Source organism: Ahaetulla prasina, chromosome 4 (genome assembly GCF_028640845.1).
Source record: "Ahaetulla prasina isolate Xishuangbanna chromosome 4, ASM2864084v1, whole genome shotgun sequence".
NCBI lineage: Eukaryota > Metazoa > Chordata > Lepidosauria > Squamata > Colubridae > Ahaetulla > Ahaetulla prasina.
Window position 1 is genome coordinate 122,576,976 of NC_080542.1, and position 19,914 is coordinate 122,596,889.

Sequence of the window (19,914 nt, forward strand, 5' to 3'; positions counted from 1 at the left end):
TGCCCCCAAAGGTCAGAAAGTCTCTACAGTGGTGGCTGTCTCCAGCCCTGACAAAGGGCTGCTCATTCCAGGAACATTGCCGTCTCGTCCTCACCACGGATGCAAGCCTCTACGGCTGGGGTGCCCACCTATCAGACCAGGTAACTCAGGGTCGTTGGTCCCCCAACGACCTCAAGAACGACATCAACTGGTTGGAAATGAGAGCTGCTCATCTAGCTCTCAGGTACTTCCAAGCGCAGCTATCAAACCATCATGTGCTACTGCTGACGGACAACACTACCACAAAGGCCCATGTGAACCGTCAAGGAGACACCCGATCCCGCATATTGATGAAAGAGGCTGCAGCCATAGGCCTGTGGGCAGAAAAACATCTTCTCTCACTATAGGCAGCCCACATATCCGGAGTCGCCAACACACAAGCGGATTGGCTGAGCAGGACGACCATCGATCAATCAGAGTGGCAACTGCATCCGGATCTGTTTCTCACAATCACGATCAAATTCGGGCAACCCATAGTAGACCTGTTTGCCAGCCCGACCAACAAACAACTTCCAAGGTTCTTCTCCAGGTTCCAAACCCCAGGAGCAGAAGGAACAGATGCTCTACGATGTCAGTGGCCCCGGGGCCTTCTTTATGCCTTCCCCCCGACTCCCCTTCTGCCAAGGGTCATACGAAAGATCTTGGAACAGAAGGCAGAAGTTCTCCTCATAGCCCCTTACTGGCCTCGACGGAGTTGGTTTGCGGATCTGGTGAGCCTGTCCATCAATCCACCTTGGCGAATTCCACGGATCAGATTTCCCTCGCCAAGGAGCCATTCTCCACCCAGAACCTCAATGTTACCAACTAGCCGTCTGGCACTTGACAGGGAGATACTAAGGAAAGAAAAACATTCCATGGGGGTCATCTCCACCCTTCTGGCTTCTAGACGCCCATCCACAACGCGTATTTACGAGGCCACATGGTCATCATTCCATCGCTGGTGTCTTAGACATCGAATAGAACCTACTTCTGCCTCCATTAGACATATCCTGCAATTCCTCCAGGACGGATTGGACAAGGGTTTAGCCACCAACACCATCCGCCGGCAGGTTGCAGCTCTTGCCACTGTTTTATTCTGTGACGGGACCTCCACACTTTCTCAACACCCCCGTATCCGACGTTTTCTGAGGGGAGCTTACAATCTGCGACCGCCTCCGGTACACAGATACCCTACCTGGGACCTAACCCTTGTCCTTCAGAAGCTTACGTCTTCCCCTTTTGAACCCTTGAGCTCCTCCAGTCTCAAGCTCTTAACCTTCAAAGTCGCTTTTCTCATAGCCATAACCTCAGCCCGCAGGATCTCCGAGATCGCTGCCCTTTCGGTCAGGAAGGACTTATTGATTTTTCACTCTAACCGAGTCATTCTCCGATTAGACCCTACCTTTCTTCCTAAAATAAACACAAGCTTTCATAGATCTCAAGAAGTCATCTTACCGGATTTTTGTCCTCATCCCAAGCATCCATCGGAGCGTCGATGGCACATGCTGGACATAAGAAGGGCCCTGCGTATTTACCTCAACAGAACAGCTCCTTTCAGGAAGACAGAATCCCTATTTGTTTCCTTTCAACCAAGGGCTCTGGGCACCAAAGTCTCCCCATCCACCATAGGCAGGTTGATAAAAGCCTGTATTTCCATAGCCTACGACCAGCAGAAACACCATCTTCCAGGCCGCATCACTGCACACTCCACCCACAGCGCGGCCACCACAGCTGTCTGGGCCACCCAGGCCTCTATCTTGGACATTTGCAGAACAGCCACGTGGGCCTCTCCTTTGCCATTTATTAAAAACTACAAGATGGACCAATTTGCCTCAGCCGAGGCCTCATTCGGACGGAGGGTCCTGCAGCGAGTTCTTCCTGTTGCTGAGTCTTCCTAATCTTTCCTTTCCCGCCCTAGGGATATTTAGCTTGGGTATATCCCATTGCTTTGGACTCTCTTAGCAGCGTACAGGAGAAGGAACATTGGCTTACCTGAAGGTTCCTTCTATGTACGCTGCGTGAGAGTCCAACCCCTCCCTATTTTCACTTATTGTTTTTGTCTATATACAGGGATCTGGAGATTATTGTTCCGTTTTTTCCAGTTTTCACATTGAGTTCGTCTTCTCCAATACCGCTTCTTCGTTAATAAACTGGAGCTAAACAGGAAGAGGAGGTGTGTTTAAACAAATTCAACTCAGTCTCAGGCCAATCAGATGAAGTTAACAACCCATTGCTTTGGACTCTCACGCAGCGTACATAGAAGGAACCTTCAGGTAAGCCAATGTTCCATTTCCGAAGACAAGCTTATTAGGGTTACATAATTTATTTATTTATTTAGCTAAATATTTCTACCCACTCTGATACTATACATTTCAAAGCAAGATATAATTCATTGAACAATTCAGCAACAGTCTTTAAAAAATACTAGTGATGCTAAAATACACTACACTGAGCCATGTAAAATCCAAAGACTTCTGTAAAAAATTTAATATATTCCTAAAATGAAGTCTGTTTTATGTCAGAATTCTGAAGTGCAGCATTCTAAAATGAGAATTTCAAGTCTCAAAATTCTAGTCGTCTTGTGTTTCTGTGTGATTTGCAAAGATCATATCCCAAGAAAAGTTCCACTCAACAAACTGTAATACCCAGGTTGTTACAAAGCATTGATATTCCAAATTAGAAATATTTTCATTAATTTGTTAGACTGGTACCAAATTTAGCCCCTTTGTTAGGTACACAATGATACTTCTAGGAGAAGTTGTTAATTGTCTGATTGCTCCTTTCAATTCATTGAATTCAACAGAATTCAGATAATGAGATCTAGATTTTGCATTTGTGAGTTTCTTATATTTGCTAGTTGCTGATTCTACTTTTTCTCCCAGAGAATATATGAAAAGATGAAAACAGGTAGTAGTGCAGCATTTTTGGTTGGGATAATTCCAAATTCCTGTTTTTTATCTTACTAAGACTGCAGTCAGGAGAAGTGTCCCAGTGTTCACTTGATTAATTAAATAATTGGAGCTGTGGTGGTGCAGTAGTTAGAATACACTATTGCAGGCAAACTTTGCCCATAGTTGGGAGTTCTAAGTGGCTCAAGGTTGATTCAGCCTTCCATCCTTTCGAGCTGGATAAAATGAGTATCCAGATAGTTGGAGGCAATATGCTGACTGTAAATCGCTTAGAGAGAGCTGTAAAGCACTGTGAAGTGGTATATAAGTACTATTGCTAATTGACTAAAATAAATTAAAATAAATTCTTATATATATAATTTTATTTATGGTTTTTTCTTTTAACATACATAAGTGCTTGGTGAACAATGCATTGTCTGGGTCAATTTACTTCAAATACAATACTAATGTTAATAATAATATACATGATAATAATCTTTCAACTTCTAACATTTACGTATACATTGTAGTTATAGTGTGTTATTTTATGTAACAGTATATTACCTAATATTTTTCCCATTTCTACTTTCTACCTCTTTTTTCTAACCCCTAATAAGGCAGTTCCCATATTGAGCGGTATTACATATCTATCCATCATCTCTTGTCCTTTTTAGTATTTCAATTCTTATTAACTTTTTAACAAATCTGCTAAAATAAATTCTTGTATAGACATTGTATCAAACATTTCTTACTTCCACAGATAATGAGATTTGTAGTGTATTGTAGTATAGAAATGTTATGGCCATCAATCAGATCTAACAACAGATAAAAAAAATAAAACAAGATAGTTTATGAAAAGGTCATTGATGCAAGTCAAGTATACAGATAGTCCTCAACTTACAACAGTTCATTTAGTTACTGTTCCAAGTTACAAAGTTAGAGGAAAAAGTGACTTATGACCATTTTTCACAGTTACAACGTTTGACAACTAGTTCATACTTATGACCATTGCTGTGTCCCAAAGTTATTTGATCACCTTTTGCAACCTCCTGACAAGCAAAGTCAATGGGGAAGCCAGATTCACTTAACAACCAGGTTACTAATTTATCAACTTCAGTGATTCACTTAACTGCAGTAAGAAGTTGTAAAATAGGGCAAAACTCACTTAACAAATGTCTCACTTAACAACAGAAATTTTAGGCTCAAATGTGGTCGTAGGATGAGGACTACCTGTATCTGATTTGTCAAAAAGTGTAGCAAAATCTGTACATATTCATAGGAACTACATCAAATTGGTCTGATTAATAGCTTTTACATATAATAAATTAGAATTGCCTGAGCACTTTGCTAAATAAAAAATTATAATTGCTATATTAAAACTTGCAGAACCTATGGGAAAATATATCAAAATTACTTCCACACATAATGAGAATTGTAGTGTATTGTAGTAACTATACTTGTCAAATCTTTAGTTTTAAATATAAACAATGGAATTTACTACAAAATAATAAAGTTTCCAATATAATTATTTTGTACAATTATGCAAATATTGTTACATAATAAAACTTCCAGTCTTAAAATCATAATGAAGAGAGTACATCATCTTGAATAAGATGGGACATCTAAGAATAAAATTGAGTACTCTTTAAAGAAATTCAGACTATCATATATTCAGACCAATATTATGTGTTTTCTATAAACAGGGAATGAAATGGATTTGAAAACCTGTGATTTTCCAGATGTTGAGGAACAAAAGTTCCAAATATCTCTTTCATTTTTTATTTTTCCTGGGAAATTAATTCTTATGGAATTATGTAGTCCTTTAAAATTCTGAATTCTAGACTGAATATTAAGAAAGCTTCCCCTCCTTTGCTGGGTAAATATTAATACCTGTTATGAAATATTTGATTACACAAGCTTCTTTTATTGCCCTATATGATGTGAATCAGCACATGAATCATTTGGTGCTATGTAATATCAACCTCTCAGATGGTTATGCAATTAGATAATCTTTGAACTTTTATCAGTTAAGGGAAGGAAGGTGAATCACCTTATATAATTTTTTAAATGAAGCCATGCAAGCTGAAAATTGTGTCCTCTTCTAAAATGGTGCCCGCTTTTGGGAAGGCACCATGCCACATCTATAAAGGAAGATCATGTGGGGGGATTGTTTGGTTCTCTTTCCTGAAGCAATTTTCAGAAAACTGAAGTGAAACGTGATGAGGTGTGGGGGGTGGGAGGTAATGTGGACATAGTGAGGCAGGAAGCAGGCACAAGGCCTATGGATTCCAGCCAAATGCGGGGTAGGCCCAAGGGACCAGCAGGGGTGGGATGGGTGGAAAAATACACAGGAGATGCTGGAAAATCCCTGTGGTTGGTTGTAAACAGATTGCCAAGCACCTAAATTTTGTTCACATGATGATAAGGACACTACAGTAGCCATAATTTCATGTACAGGTTGTAAGTCCCTTTGTTCGGCACCATTGCAATTTCAGTCAGTCACTGAACAAAAGGCTGTTAAGTCAAGGACTATTTATTATGGTATACAGTTGAAATTACTTATCAGTGAAGATTCTTATTTAATTTTACTACCTTTAAAGAAAATGTGAATAGCATCCACTGAATAAAATTGGCTATAATATTTCAAAAACCAAATCTTGAATTATTGGAGTGGGCATATAGTGAGTTTTAATGTTCATATTTGTTAAAACTAGTTATACAAAATTGTCTGTAACTGGGTGTTTTTATGCTGAATTGCTTGCACTTGGGGATCTTTTTTAGTCCCTGAATGGAGTGAACAACTTTTAATATATAAATAAAATATATTACTGAATGTAGGGCATTGTTTTTAGATACACCACCTGCTATGACCAGCATGTGTTGTTTCCATGTATTTTTCAATAGTTCTTGTCAAGATTGTAGATAATTATCAGGGAGGAAATGTGACTGATATCATTAAGGCTTTCATGTTTGGCACTATCTCCCCACCTTGTCCCTTACAAGTGCTTGTTTCTTGTATTATGGGAAATCTGTTTCTGATTATTTGCTTTTAAGTGTTGGAATCATTGTTGAAAGTCACTGAGAAATCAAAAGCCTGGAACTAAAAAATATCTTTTATGTTTTTGTTTCATTTCTTCAAGAATTTCTTTTAAGTTGGGTGTTTCATGAGTTATAACAAAGCTTACTTAGGAACATGACAAATTGAAACAAGCCTTTCTTTGAGCACTCTCCCAATCTCAGATCTGCAGGAAAGCAATGGCAAATGTTGCACTAAGCCATGGCTTGTTTAATGATTGTGTAAAAACCTTTCGTTCCCATCATCAGGCCTCTTATATCTGACTAGGCAGCCCTAGAATAAAGGTCAGGGTGATAGTTATCAGTAGTACCAATTGCCATTGTGGTCCCTTCCCATTTCTCTAAGGCCATGTGGACAGAAGCAAGCCTAAAAGTTGGCAAATGTTTTCTCCTTTCCATTGCTAAAAGAAAGCAGAAGGAAATTGAAACAAAGGCTTTTAAAAAAGGCTTTAAAAAAAGACATTGAGAAGGCAGCACCATTCTAGAGCTCTTTGTCACTATGCAGTCCTCATTGGTAGATTCTTAAGTAGAGAGTAAAGTCTATTATAGATTATTGAATTTCTGATGCTCTATTTGACTTGAAGTGGAAAGATTGGGTAGTTGTAAAGAGGAGACAGGCATGTGAAAAAGGGGGAAAGAAGGTAGGGAAGAATGGAAAAGTCCAGGTTTGGAAGTAAAGAAAAAAAATCTTCATGTATCACAGAATGTCATTTAATGGTAGTTCTCAGATTATCTGTCCCAAGGTTCTCCCACTGAGACACTTCGTGATTTTGCTGAAAAAGATGCTGACATTCCTCTGGCCTGGCCTCTGTTTGGTACAATGGCAGCAGAAAGTCTTGTAATGTCATCTGGGACATGTCTAACCCTAAATTCCAAAAGGGGAAATATTCCCCTTGCCCAAGTCAATTTATAGGTTGCAGTATTCATATTTAATGTGAATACTGCAATCTATAAATAGGGGGGTGGGGGGCAAGGATGGTATGATTGTTTCTTCAGCCTTGACAGGGGGAATGGTGCCAGTCATTTGCTACATTAGACAACTTTTGCCTGGTCTCCAAACTTCCTGGTTTAGGGAAAACCTTTTTGTACAAAGTTCTGGGACATTACAGCGAATATTGATGGAACATTATATTTCAATCTTTTCCCATCAGATTTCAAATTGCCCTTGAGATTTGGGTGATGGAAATAAGATCTACCAGATTCTGTAAAACCTCTTAGGTATAATCATGCATAGTGTCCTTCTGTATCTCTTGCAAGATTTGGAGTGGAAGGAGACTGTTTTACAATGGTTCTATTTCTTTCAGAGCAGGGAGTTCCGTGAATAATAATAGAGAAAGAGTGATCAAGTCCTTGTCCCCTCTTGTATGGAATGCCATAGAGCTTGGTATCCTCTGATATGCTGTTCAATAACCACATGAAACCACTGAAAGGGATCAAGGGTTGGTCTTGCGGAAGGTTTAATCTATGCTTATTACATCTCAAGGCTGCACAAAAAATGCTCTGGTAATTGGGAGTTCTGAGAGATTGGATGGGATGAAATAAACTCACACCTGATGAGTTTATTCCCTCTGAAAAACTGATCTGTGCCTTGAGAGTTCTTTTGGATTTAGAGCTTCTGCTTATGTAGCAGATAGAATATGTGGTGAGAGAAGCCTTCACCAAGCTTTGCCCAACATGCCATTCGTGACCATTTTTGAAAGTGGTTTATTGGAATAGTAACCCATGCCCTCGTTGTCTACAGATAGGATTATAGCTGCATGACCATGAGGGCTGCTTGAAGATATTTCAGAAAATTCAGGTTGTGAAAAAATGAGATATTCTACTTACTGATCAGTTAGAGCTATTTTTAGAGGAGAATACCTACATTCTGGGTGCTGTATTGGTGATTTATTTGTTTCTGAGTCTAATTTAAAGATGATTATAAAGAAGATATAAAGAAGATAAACCTCTTTAACACATTCTTCGGCTCAGTCTTTGTTAACAGCAATAGCTCATACCCAACATTCTCCAGTCGTGCCACCAATGATCACAACAACCTAACACAAATAGATTTCACAGAAGATAATGTTGAAAAGGCCCTTCGCAAATTGAAACCATCTCTATCTATTGGACAACCTACTCTCTAATAAACAATTTGGTTTCAGAAAAAAATTATCCTGTAATTTGCAACTTTTTCACTGCAAAAACATATGGACTACAAATCTTGATCAAAGCAATAGATGCACTTTACATAGACTTCTGTAAAGCTTTTGACTCAATGGTACATGACAAACTTCTTCTAAAACTAAAATCCTACGGCATCTCCGGACCCCTCCATAATTAGATAACAGCGTTCCTGTCAAACAGACAACAAATGGTCAAAGTAGGCAGTGCCCTATCAAATCCTGCTCCTGTCAATAGCGGTTTTCCCCAAGGCAGAGTTCTAGGACCAACACTCTTCATATTATACATTAACAACCTCTGTGACCATATTATAAGTAATTGTGTTCTCTTCGCTGATGATGTTAAACTATTTAACACTACCAACAATACGGCTACCCTTCAAAAAGACCTTGACTTTGTGTCGGAATGTGCCAAAAACTTGGCAACTCCAAATCTCAACCAGCAAATGCTCTGTCTTACACATTGGAAAAAAGAATCAGAACACTAAATACAAGCTTGATGGATATTATCTTGTTGATGACCCTCACCCCGTTAAAGACCTAGGAGTTTTTCATATCAAATGATCTAAGTTCCAAAGCCCACTGCAACTACATCGCAAAAAAGTCTTTAAGAGTTGTAAACTTAATCTTGCGTAGCTTCTTCTCCAGAAAGATTACACTACTAACCAAAGCATATAAAACATTTCCTAGACCAATTCTTGAATACAGTCGCCTGTCTGGGACCCACACCTCATTTCTGACATAAATACAATTGAGCGTGTCCAGAAATATTTTATAAGAAGAGTACTCCACTCCTCTGATTACAACAAAATACCTTATGCCACCAGACTTGAAATCCTGGGTTTAGAAAATTTAGAAATCCGCTGCCTTCGACATGACCTGAGTTTAACTCATAGAATCCTTCTTGTTGAAGGCTACTTCAGCTTCAATTGCAACAATACACAAGCACACAATAGATTTAAGCTTAATGTGAACCGTTCCAATCTTGATTGCAGCAAATATGACTTCAGTAACTGAGTTGTTAATGCCTGGAATGCACTACCAGACACTCTGGTCTCTTCCCAAAATCCCCAAAGCTTTAACCAAAGACTATCTACTATTGACCTCACCCTATTCCTAAGAGGTCTGTAAGGGGCGTGCATAAGAGCACCAGCGTGCCCACCATTCCTGTCCTAATGTTCCCTTTGATTGTATCCAATTCGTATAGTTATTTCATGCTTATGCTTATATATACTGTTGTGACAAATAAATTTATTTATTTAAATAAATAAATAAAAATAAAGATGGTATAGTATACAAAATAATATAATTCACCAAATCTTGTTCTTTGTTTTCAGAGTTATATTTTGCCTCATCAGTAGTTCCTTGCAATTTAACTGATTAATCTTTAGAGAACTTTATAATATAAATATAAATCTTTTCCCTAGAATCAATACCTTTCTCAAAAAAAGTAAATTCCTTAATAATATAATCAGAACCTGAGAAATTTATTTAAGATGAAGTTGATTTAGGCATTTCAGGATGTTCATATTATTGTCAATGGAGAATTAACCAAGCCATATGAGGTCCAATAGGGTACAAGAGAAGATTATCTCGTCTCCATTTTTTAAATTTTAGTCTTGGATGTTTTGAATAGATAAGATAAATAGATAAGTTCCATCCTGACTGGCTCAAGGTTGATTCACTAATCCATCCTTCTGAGGTCAATAAAATGAGGATCCAGATTGTTGCTAATTCTGTAAACTGCTTTGACAATGCTATAAAGCAGTGGTCACCAACTGGTGGTCCGCGAGAATATTTTAGTGGTCCGCAGCGAACTCGGATGGAGGAGCTGCTCTGGAATGAGCAATGGCCAGTCCTGTGACTAGAACTCTGGAATATGGGACTGGTCAAGCAGCTCATGGTGGGGCTGTAAATCTCCGCCATTGAGGGAGGTTCGTGCAATTTGCAACTTTGCAGCACAGCCATCCCCAGCCGGAATGAGTAATAATGTGTGTGGGTGGCAGCAGTGCAGGGAAGCCAAAGTAACGGGTGGCTGGAACCCTGGGCTGTTTTTTCCCTCTGCTGTAGCTTCCTGTCAGCTGAACCCACCAGTGGCTGCCCCTCACCCTCCCTTCCCAGTCATTCCTCACTTGGCAAGGAAAGGGCAGGGGATGGAGATTTGCTCCGTATTTCAGAGTGGGAGCAAAGCTTCGTCTCTTGCTGGATCTTGCAGCCATTTCTTCCAGCCCTTTTTGGTGCTTCATGCACCTCGGTCTCTCGGGGAGATGCTTGACTTCCTCTCAGCCCCAAGAAACTGGCTAGCCAGTGGGATGAGAGAGAGAAAGAGAATGAGAGAGAGAGAGAGAATCAGAGAGAGAATGAAAAAGAGAGACAGACAGAAAGAGAGAATGAGAGAATGAAAGAGAGAGAATGAGAAAGAATGGGAGAGAGAGAGAGAGAGAGAAAGGGGGAGAGAGATGAGACAGAAAGTGAGGGGGAGAGAGGGAAAGAGAGAAAAACAAAGGGGGAGAGGGAGAGGGAGAGGGAGAGGAAGGAGAGTGGCTGAAGGACCCCATCCCATCACTGGGAGTCCAGGCGCTTCAGCAAGCAGCGCTCTGGAATCGTATTAGTGGTCTGCAGGATTTAAAATTATGAACTTGGTGGTCCCTGAGGTCCAAAAGGTTGGGGACCCCTGCTATAAAGCACAAGGAAGTGGTATATAAGTCTAAGTGCTATTGCTAAAAGATTTAACTTGGATTTAACATTGATAAGAAAAGTCATGGTTTTGAATTTAAAGAAAACTGAATTTGGAATTGTATTGTGTCCCAATGAAGAATGTGTTGTTGCTAAGGTTTATATAAAGATTTTTCAACCATTTGTTGGAAATATAATTGTAAAGGCACTTTTTTAATTTTTAGTTGACTTGTGATAAAACAGATATACTGGGGCCATATTTATATTTTAATTCAGAATTTTGTGTGTATACACACACACACACACACTGTATATATATGTATTCCTTTTAGGGCTATTGGACAAAGAGTTTGGAAAAATTAGATTTTTTAATTTTGTATAAATAAAAACATGAAGTTGTAAATGTATTTTGTATTTGTATTGTATTTATTGAATGGGGAAAAAGTTGGAAGTCATTGCTTTTCTTTCTTGTCTTCTTACCTTTTATCTTATTCCCTTTCTTTTTCCTTCTGTATTCCTTTATTATCTTGGTTTTATGTTTTCTATAATAAACTTTAATTTAAAAAATGATGTAATCAGAATAACCCATGAAAAGCAAAATGGAAATAATGAAATAAATTACAGAGCATTATTGTTCCTATTTCAATGAGCGGTATGGGTCAAGTCAAAGGTGGAGCCACAGTAGAGGGTCTCTGGCTAAGAGTTCAATCTTTAAAAAGAAATGCTTCCTTCTATGAGTTGGAAGAGTATACTGGTAATTTGCAAATAACTCCCTTCTTAATAATACATATTCTAGAATTGATTATATTTTTCTTTCTAAAGATTTGTTGAATAATGTGGATAAGGTAGATGTGAATTTTTAAAGATTCTGATCATGCAGAAGTTATGGTGGACTTAGATTTTTAATTTTGAGAAAAAAGAAGCTATGGGATAATATGCATTAGTCTTGCTCTCTTAAAATTGTGCCCTCACTATGTTGAGTAGGAAGAATTTTGGAGAACTTTTTCTAAACAAGCTAAGATGGAACTCAAACTCACTGTCTATGTATGTATGTGTGAATGTATGTACAGTAAATTTATAATTGTTGTAAGCTTAATTATTCAGTAATAACATAGTGATTTAAAAACAATGAAATAGAATTTTGCTAATAGGTTTATTACTTCATGAATCTTGCAAAGGTTTACTTTTTAAGCAAACCTATAGCAGAAGCATGGGATAATATGCATTAGTCTTGCTCTCTTAAAATTGTGCCCTCACTATGTTGAGTAGGAAGAATTTTGGAGAATGAAAGAGTGAGAGAGAGAGAGAGAGAGAGAGAGAGAGAGAGAGAGAGAGAGAGAGAGAGAGAGGGAGGGAGAGGGAGAGGGAGAGGAAGGAGAGTGGCTGAAGGACCCCATCCCATCACTGGGAGTCCAGGCGCTTCAGCAAGCAGCGCTCTGGATTCGTATTAGTGGTCTGCAGGATTTAAAATTATGAACTTGGTGGTCCCTGAGGTCCAAAAGGTTGGGGACCCCTGCTATAAAGCACAAGGAAGTGGTATATAAGTCTAAGTGCTATTGCTAAAAGATTTAACTTGGATTTAACATTGATAAGAAAAGCCATGGTTTTGAATTTAAAGAAAACTGAATTTGGAATTGTATTGTGTCCCAATGAAGAATGTGTTGTTGCTAAGGTTTATATAAAGATTTTTCAACCATTTGTTGGAAATATAATTGTAAAGGCACTTTTTTAATTTTTAGTTGACTTGTGATAAAACAGATATACTGGGGCCATATTTATATTTTAATTCAGAATTTTGTGTGCATACACACACACACACACTGTATATATATGTATTCCTTTTAGGGCTATTGGACAAAGAGTTTGGAAAAATTAGATTTTTAATTTTGTATAAATAAAAATTATAAAAATTAAAATGGAAAGAGATAAAATCAGATTAAAGAATTGGAAAATCAATTTTGCTTACTAAAGAAAAAAATTCTTCAGGAGCTTAATATGTTAAGAAATAAAATGATAGAAGAAGATACAGAGTTAGTAAAAGAAATTTGAGATTTTAAATAGGAATTTTTTTGAATTTAGTAATAGAAATTCTAAATTATTGGCAAAGATGGCGAAAGATAAAAGAGAGAAGAGAGAAATTGGAGTTTTGATAGATGATAGAGGTATAAGATGTTATAAAAAATTAGAGAAATGTGAAGTGGTTAGAAACTTTTTTCAGAATCTATATTCAAAGAAACCAATTAATCGGGGAAAATTGCAAAGTTATTTAGAAAAGTATGTGGTGAAAATTGATCAAACATATAAGGAATTGATGGAAGAAGATATAACACAAGATGAGATTAATGGAATAATACAAAATTAAAATTAGGAAAGCTCCAGGTGAGGATGGATTACCTGTTGAGTTTTATAAAGAATTTAAAGAATTAATAATACCAAGACTGCAAAAATTATTCAATGGAATATTACATGGTGGGGAAGTACCTTCGTCATGGAATAGAACGGTGATATCCCTAATTCCTAAACCAGATAAAGATTTAGAAAGGATTGAGTCCTATCGGCCCATTTCTTTAATTAATCAGGATGCAAAGATATTTACTGCTATTATAAGTAATAGATTAAATAGATTTATAGATAGATATATAAGTTATAATCAAGTAGGCTTTGTGAAGGGTAGATACATGAGTGATATTGTTAGAAGAGTATTAAATATTATAGATGTAGCTGAATATAATGGTGATAAAATTGGTATAGTATCATTGGATATTTTAAAGCTTTTGATTCTGTACAATGGGAAACAATTAAAGTAATTGTGGAGGCTTTAGGCTTTGGTAATAAGTTTATACATGTTATTTCAAAATTGTACCAAAAGAGCAGTGCAAGAGTGAAGGTGAATGGAATATTAACTGAAGAGATAAAATTAGAAGCTGGTACGAGACAAGGATGTCCCTGTCCCCAACATTATTTTTATTGGCTATGGAAATATTGACAAAATGATAGAAAAGATGAAGAATTAGAAGGATATAAGGGTATAAGATAAATTTGTATGCGGATGATACTTTAATTATTTTGAAAATGTAGAGAAAGATTTGAAAAGATATATAAGCATTTGATAGAATTTGAAGAAATGACAGGATTGAAAGTAAATTGGTCAAAGTCAGAATTATTGATGGATAGTAATGGTAATGAGTCTGAGAATATGCAAGAGCAATTTGGGATAAGGATTAAAACACATTGAAATATTTGGGTATAGTGCTTTCACTTAAGGTTAAAGAATTGAAAAACTTAATTATGATGTGGTGATTAACGAAATTGAGAAGAAGATAGATAAATATAAAATTTTAAAGTTGTCTTGGTTTGGTAGAATTGCAATGTGTAAGATGATGTTGCTGCCCAAGTTCAACTTTTTATTCGAGATGCTACCACTAAATTTGACAGAGAAAGATATTGAAGGATATCAGAAAAAACTGGATAAATTTTGCAATGGTGGCAAAAGACCCAGATTAGTGAAGAAAATGTGGTATCAAAATCAAAAGGAAGGTGGATTAGGAATCCCCAAATTATTTAATTATTACTGTGCGTATGGTATCCGGATAGTGGTAAAAATACTTAAAGGTGAAGATAATTATTGGAGAGATTTAGAGTTAAGGGATATAGAGAAATTTGGATCAAGGTGGTTTTAGATAAAGCAAATTTAAAATGTGTAAGTAGAAGTTATTGGTTAAAGGATTAAGTAAAAATGTGGAACAAATTTGTTAAAATTTTAATTCGGATATAATCTTTTGGGGAGACAACTGGAATTTGGCGATTAAAAATAATATAAAACGTAATGAAGTGATTAAAGAGGAAAATATAGAAATTATTAGAGATTGGATAAAAGTTATGGAAATGAAAGGAGGAATAAAGAAATTATTGAAAAATTAGGGTTAAGTTGGTTTGAAAAATACAGATAGAAAATGGACAAAAAACTAAAGGAAAATTATTCGATAAATAGATGTGAAACTGAATTTGAATATTTAGTATCTCGGATTATGAAAGATGAAATTGGGCTAAAGGGACTCGTTAGTAGGGTTTATAAGATTATAAATTCTGATGAAAAATTACAAAGAGTGATGAGGACAAATTGGGAAAAAGATCTTAATATTGAAATACCAGAGTCAGATTGGAATGTGAATTGGAAGAGTAGAATTATGAGAACTTTATCTATAAGGATTAAAGAGCACAATTATAAAGTTGTTTGGAAATGGTATTTGACTCCAGTAAGATTGTCACAAATGGATAAAAAACTAGTAAAAATGTTGGAGATGTGAGATGGAATTGGGGACTTATGAACATATGTGGTATAATTGTGATAAGGTTAAAAGTTTTGGCAACAATTGGAGAAAATGATATTTGAAATGATGGGGAAAGTAATAACATTGAGAGTGGAAACTATATTATTGTTGGTAATTAAGGAAATAGAATTTTGCTAATAGGTTTATTACTATGCCACAGTAAACTAGAACTTACATACTAGCTGGGAAATTCTGGGAGTTGAAGTTTACCAATTATATTTTAACTTCCAAAGATTAAGAAAAACTACCAAATAATTAATATTTGAAACCACTTTGTATTAAATATGTAATTAGTTATCTAAAGCTCATTTAAACTTTAAGGCCAATGGAACTGAATTGATTGAATTAATGTTTGAATTACTGAACAATAATGTATCTTGGTAATTTTTACCCTGGCTAAATTCCCAACACTTCACAAAATAATATTAACACAGGGCATTCCACAAAGCACAGGATATCTGGTAATTGTATAAAGTACCCTCCCACCCTTCACCACTTTTTACAAAGGATAAATCTTCTTACATCTCCAATTTTTAGCTTAAAGCTTTAAAAAAGAATAATTGTTATCTAGAAACATTAGGCACAACAGCCTACATGCAGGTAATTAGGAAGCATTGTGTATATTTCACTTCAGCTTCTGGTAAAAATATTTATAAGTGCTTAAAGATGCTCCTTTAGGAATAACAAATACGGATTAATTACCGGTATATCAGTAAAGAAAATGAGTGAAAGGAAATGTGTTTTTTTAATAGAAATGTAACATGTTTTTTTCAGTATCAGTTTGTAGAATGGGAGGAGGGGAAACATATATATAAAAGTAAACCATATTTAAAAACTGTCTTTATCAGGAATTAAGAATTCGTCTAACAGAATGCTGAGACAGTACTTGTCCAAAAATTTCATACTTCTTTATTTAATTTTTTTCATATTCTATTCTTTTAATTTAAAATGTATAATGACATTTTTGTCTTCTGACTTTTTGATGACTCATCACTGGATCTGAACTATCCGATTAATCTGTAAGAATCTCACAGCTTCAGTACAGTCATGACAATCTTGTTAATCATACATTTTTTTTAATGCCATAGCTCGAGTTACAAAATCCAATGCAAAAATTGTACTTGACTTTTTAATAGCTTAATGCATTTGCTCTGTATCTTCCTCTACTTTCTTATAGTATTTACAATATCCCTTCTTCTTAAATCTTTCCTTTATGTCCAGGAGAAAATAACAACTAAGCTAATTGGGACATGATCTTTTTGTGTCATTGCTGTGTGGCCATAACCATGAACATCATAACTTCCATTACTTATTATGTAATTAAACATAGAACTAACTACAGGAATCTAAAATAAAAATGAATAATATTGAGATTTAGCATATTCATTTATTTTGTTGCCATTGTGATTTATCATTCTAACTTTTGTTGCTAAGTCTGTGCTCCTTTCAACTTTTAAAATGAGAAATTGTTGAAATATTCTGAGAAATAGAAATATCATGACATAAAAATCTGTAGTGATAGTACAGATTGTGACTTTAAAAACAGAGCTACTATTTCAGTTAAATAATATATATTCCTTTCTCTCCTTTCTCTTTGAATTTTATTGTAGTACTAAAGGTTCTATTGTTTTTGATGGAATGAAATTACATGATATTTCTTATATATGGCTTTTAAAGTCTCTTAAGCACCCATAGATTCCCAAATAAATACATTATAGCAGTAACAATGATTAAAATAATAAATTTTAAGTCTGACTCAATTGAGGACGTTTATATTAATTCCAACTAGTATGACTTGCAAAAAACTTTGTTACCACTAGAGGAAGCTCTTGTATGAACAGAATGTCTTACTACAGTTCATGTAAGTCAACTTCTTCAATTATATTACCCAATTTGCAAATAATGTGGATCTTCTAAATAAGTAAAACAATTGCAATGGCCCCAACAAATGATGCTTTTTGAATACCATAATATATTGCTCTGGTATATTCTTGTGAAATTCTTAAATTGTACTATAATACAGGTGAATGAAGGCAAATATACTTGTCAGGATTAATACAGGTAGCCTTTTGAAAAATGGAACTTGGTAAGCGACATAGTGATTGAGTTGTATCTGATATTGCAATCTTTTTTACTGCAGTTTTTCAACAAATCATGTGGTTGATAAACAAATTCAGATTCCCTCATTGCATTTGCTTGTCAGAAGCCCACTTGGAAGGTCACAAATGGAAATCACATGACTAGGATGCTGCCGCTATTGGAAATACATGCGGGTTGCCAAGTGCCAAATTGTGACAACAGGAATGGTCAATGGTTTAGATCAGGGGTCCTAGCCCCCAGTCTGTGGACTGGCACTGGGCTGCAGCATTTCCGAAACCAGGCTGTACAAACAAGGAAAGCCCCATCTGCGGGGTTCAGGCAGCATGCGAAACCACAACCCCTCTGGTCCACAGAAAAACCTTTCTCCATGGAACTGGTCCATGGTGTCCAAAGGTTTGGGGACCACTGGTTAGAAGCAAAGACTAATCTGACAACGAAATATATGACTTCAGAATTAAATATATTCTTTCTGATTTCTAATATTTAATTTCTGATATCAAGTAAATCAAATGAACAGTAAAAAGCAATTTAAGAAATATAAGGGTTCATAAATGCATATGATTCTGCTTTGGATTTCAGCACTATCATATAATAAACTCACAGTTCATGATATAGCATGACAGTACAGTGCCAACCCAGACATTGCAGTTGCTTCAGCAAGCCATAATTTAGCCATAGATGAGGTAACATGAAATGATAATGAAATTATGCATTCAAATGTACTGGGAACTGGGTTGCTAGACAGAGAAAACTGCCAAGAGATGTTGTGATTTATTTTACAACCAGAAGGATCAGAAATGAAATTCTACAAGCATCTTATAAGAACAAAATTCAAATAGCAGGATAAGAGGTATTAGTCTTGAAAAAAATTCCCCCTAAAATGCTAAGAAGCAGAAAGGAGTTTGCTTTTTTAGTGGATGAATCCAGAAATTGACAGATACAGTTTAGATGGGATGTTCCAACTGGACTAATAGTAACTTATACAGGAGAAAGATATTGTCTTAATACAGTTTGGAAGGCAAGAGATTTTTATGTCAATATATTAAAGGCTGGAAGCCTACCATCGCCAGATGTCAGGAGGAGAAGAGAAGTGGAGATGGCAAAAAAGTGGGAGAAGGAAGGAAAACAGAAAGCACAAGCTGTGACTGTGACTATTGAAGAAAATTTACCCCAATTTCTGGCTACTCTCCAAGTTCTAGAATCAATGGAAAAGATAGGAGAAGTAAAAGAGCAAAGATTGACCCGAGCAGCCACTAAACATAGAGAACAAGAAGCAAAGGTGCAACAATATCAAGCGACAATTTAAGAAATTAACAAAACAGAAGTTGTGGGGAGGGTTAGGCTGAAGAGGAAGATTTAGAAAGATCTCCAGTTGATGCTTCAAAAGTCTCAAGGTGCCAAGAATGGCAATTAGATTTTTAACATGGAGATGATGGAGGATTTGGAGTTGAGAGACATTTGGCGAGAGTGGAATGCCGAAGAAAAAGATTTTACTTTTTTTTTTTCTCTGACAGATACCAAACTTTTTTTAGGATTGATTTTATATTATTTATTAATGATTTGTTTTCTAGGGTAAAGAAGATGAAGATATGTTCAAGAGTCTTGACTGATTATAGTCCGGTATGGGTGGAACCTGATAGGAAAAGGGTGTTAGGAGATCTTGGAGGTTAAATGAAACTTTGTGTACATATGAAGATGATGTAAAGGAATGTAAAAAACAAATGAAAGAATGTTTTGTTTTGAATATAATAAAAAAGAAAGTAATTACTTTTATAATAATAATAATAATAATAATATCAGAGTTGGAAGGGACCTTGGAGGTCTTCTAGTCCAACCCCCTGCCCAGGCAGGAAACCCTACACCATTTCAGACAAATGGCTATCCAACATTTTCTTTAAAATTTCCAGTGTTGGAGCATTCACAACTTCTGCAGGCAAGTTGTTCCACTGATTAATTGTTCTAACTGTCAGGAAATTTCTCCTTAGTTCTAAGTTGCTTCTCTCCTTGATTAGTTTCCACCCATTGCTTCTTGTTCTACGCCCAGGTGCTTTGGAGAATAGTTTGACTCCCTCTTCTTTGTGGCAACCCCTGAGATATTGGAACACTGCTATCATGTCTCCCCTTGTCCTTCTTTTCATTAAACTGGCATACCGAGTTCCTGCAACCGTTCTTCATACGTTTTAGCCTCCAGTCCCCTAATCATCTTTGTTGCTCTCTGTACTCTTTGTTGTTCTCTGTACTCTTTCTAAATCTCAACATCCTTTTTACATCGTGGCGACCAAAACTGAATGCAATATTCCAAGTGTGGCCTTACCAAGGCATTATAAAGTCGTATTAACACTTCACGTGATCTTGATTCTATCCTTCTGTTTATGCAGCCCAGAATTGTGTTGGCTTTTTTTGGCAGCTGTTGCACACTGCTGGCTCATATCTAAATGGTTGTCCAGTAGGACTCCAAGATCCCTCTCACAGTTACTACTATTGAGCAAGGTACCACATACATTATACCTGTGCATTTTGTTTTTCTTGCCTAAATGTAGAACCTTACTTTTTTCACTATTGAATTTCATTTTGTTAGATAGTGCACAATGTTCAAGTCTGTCAAGATCTTTCTGTATCTTGAGCCTATCTTCTGGAGTGTTGGCTATTCCTGCCAGCTTGGTG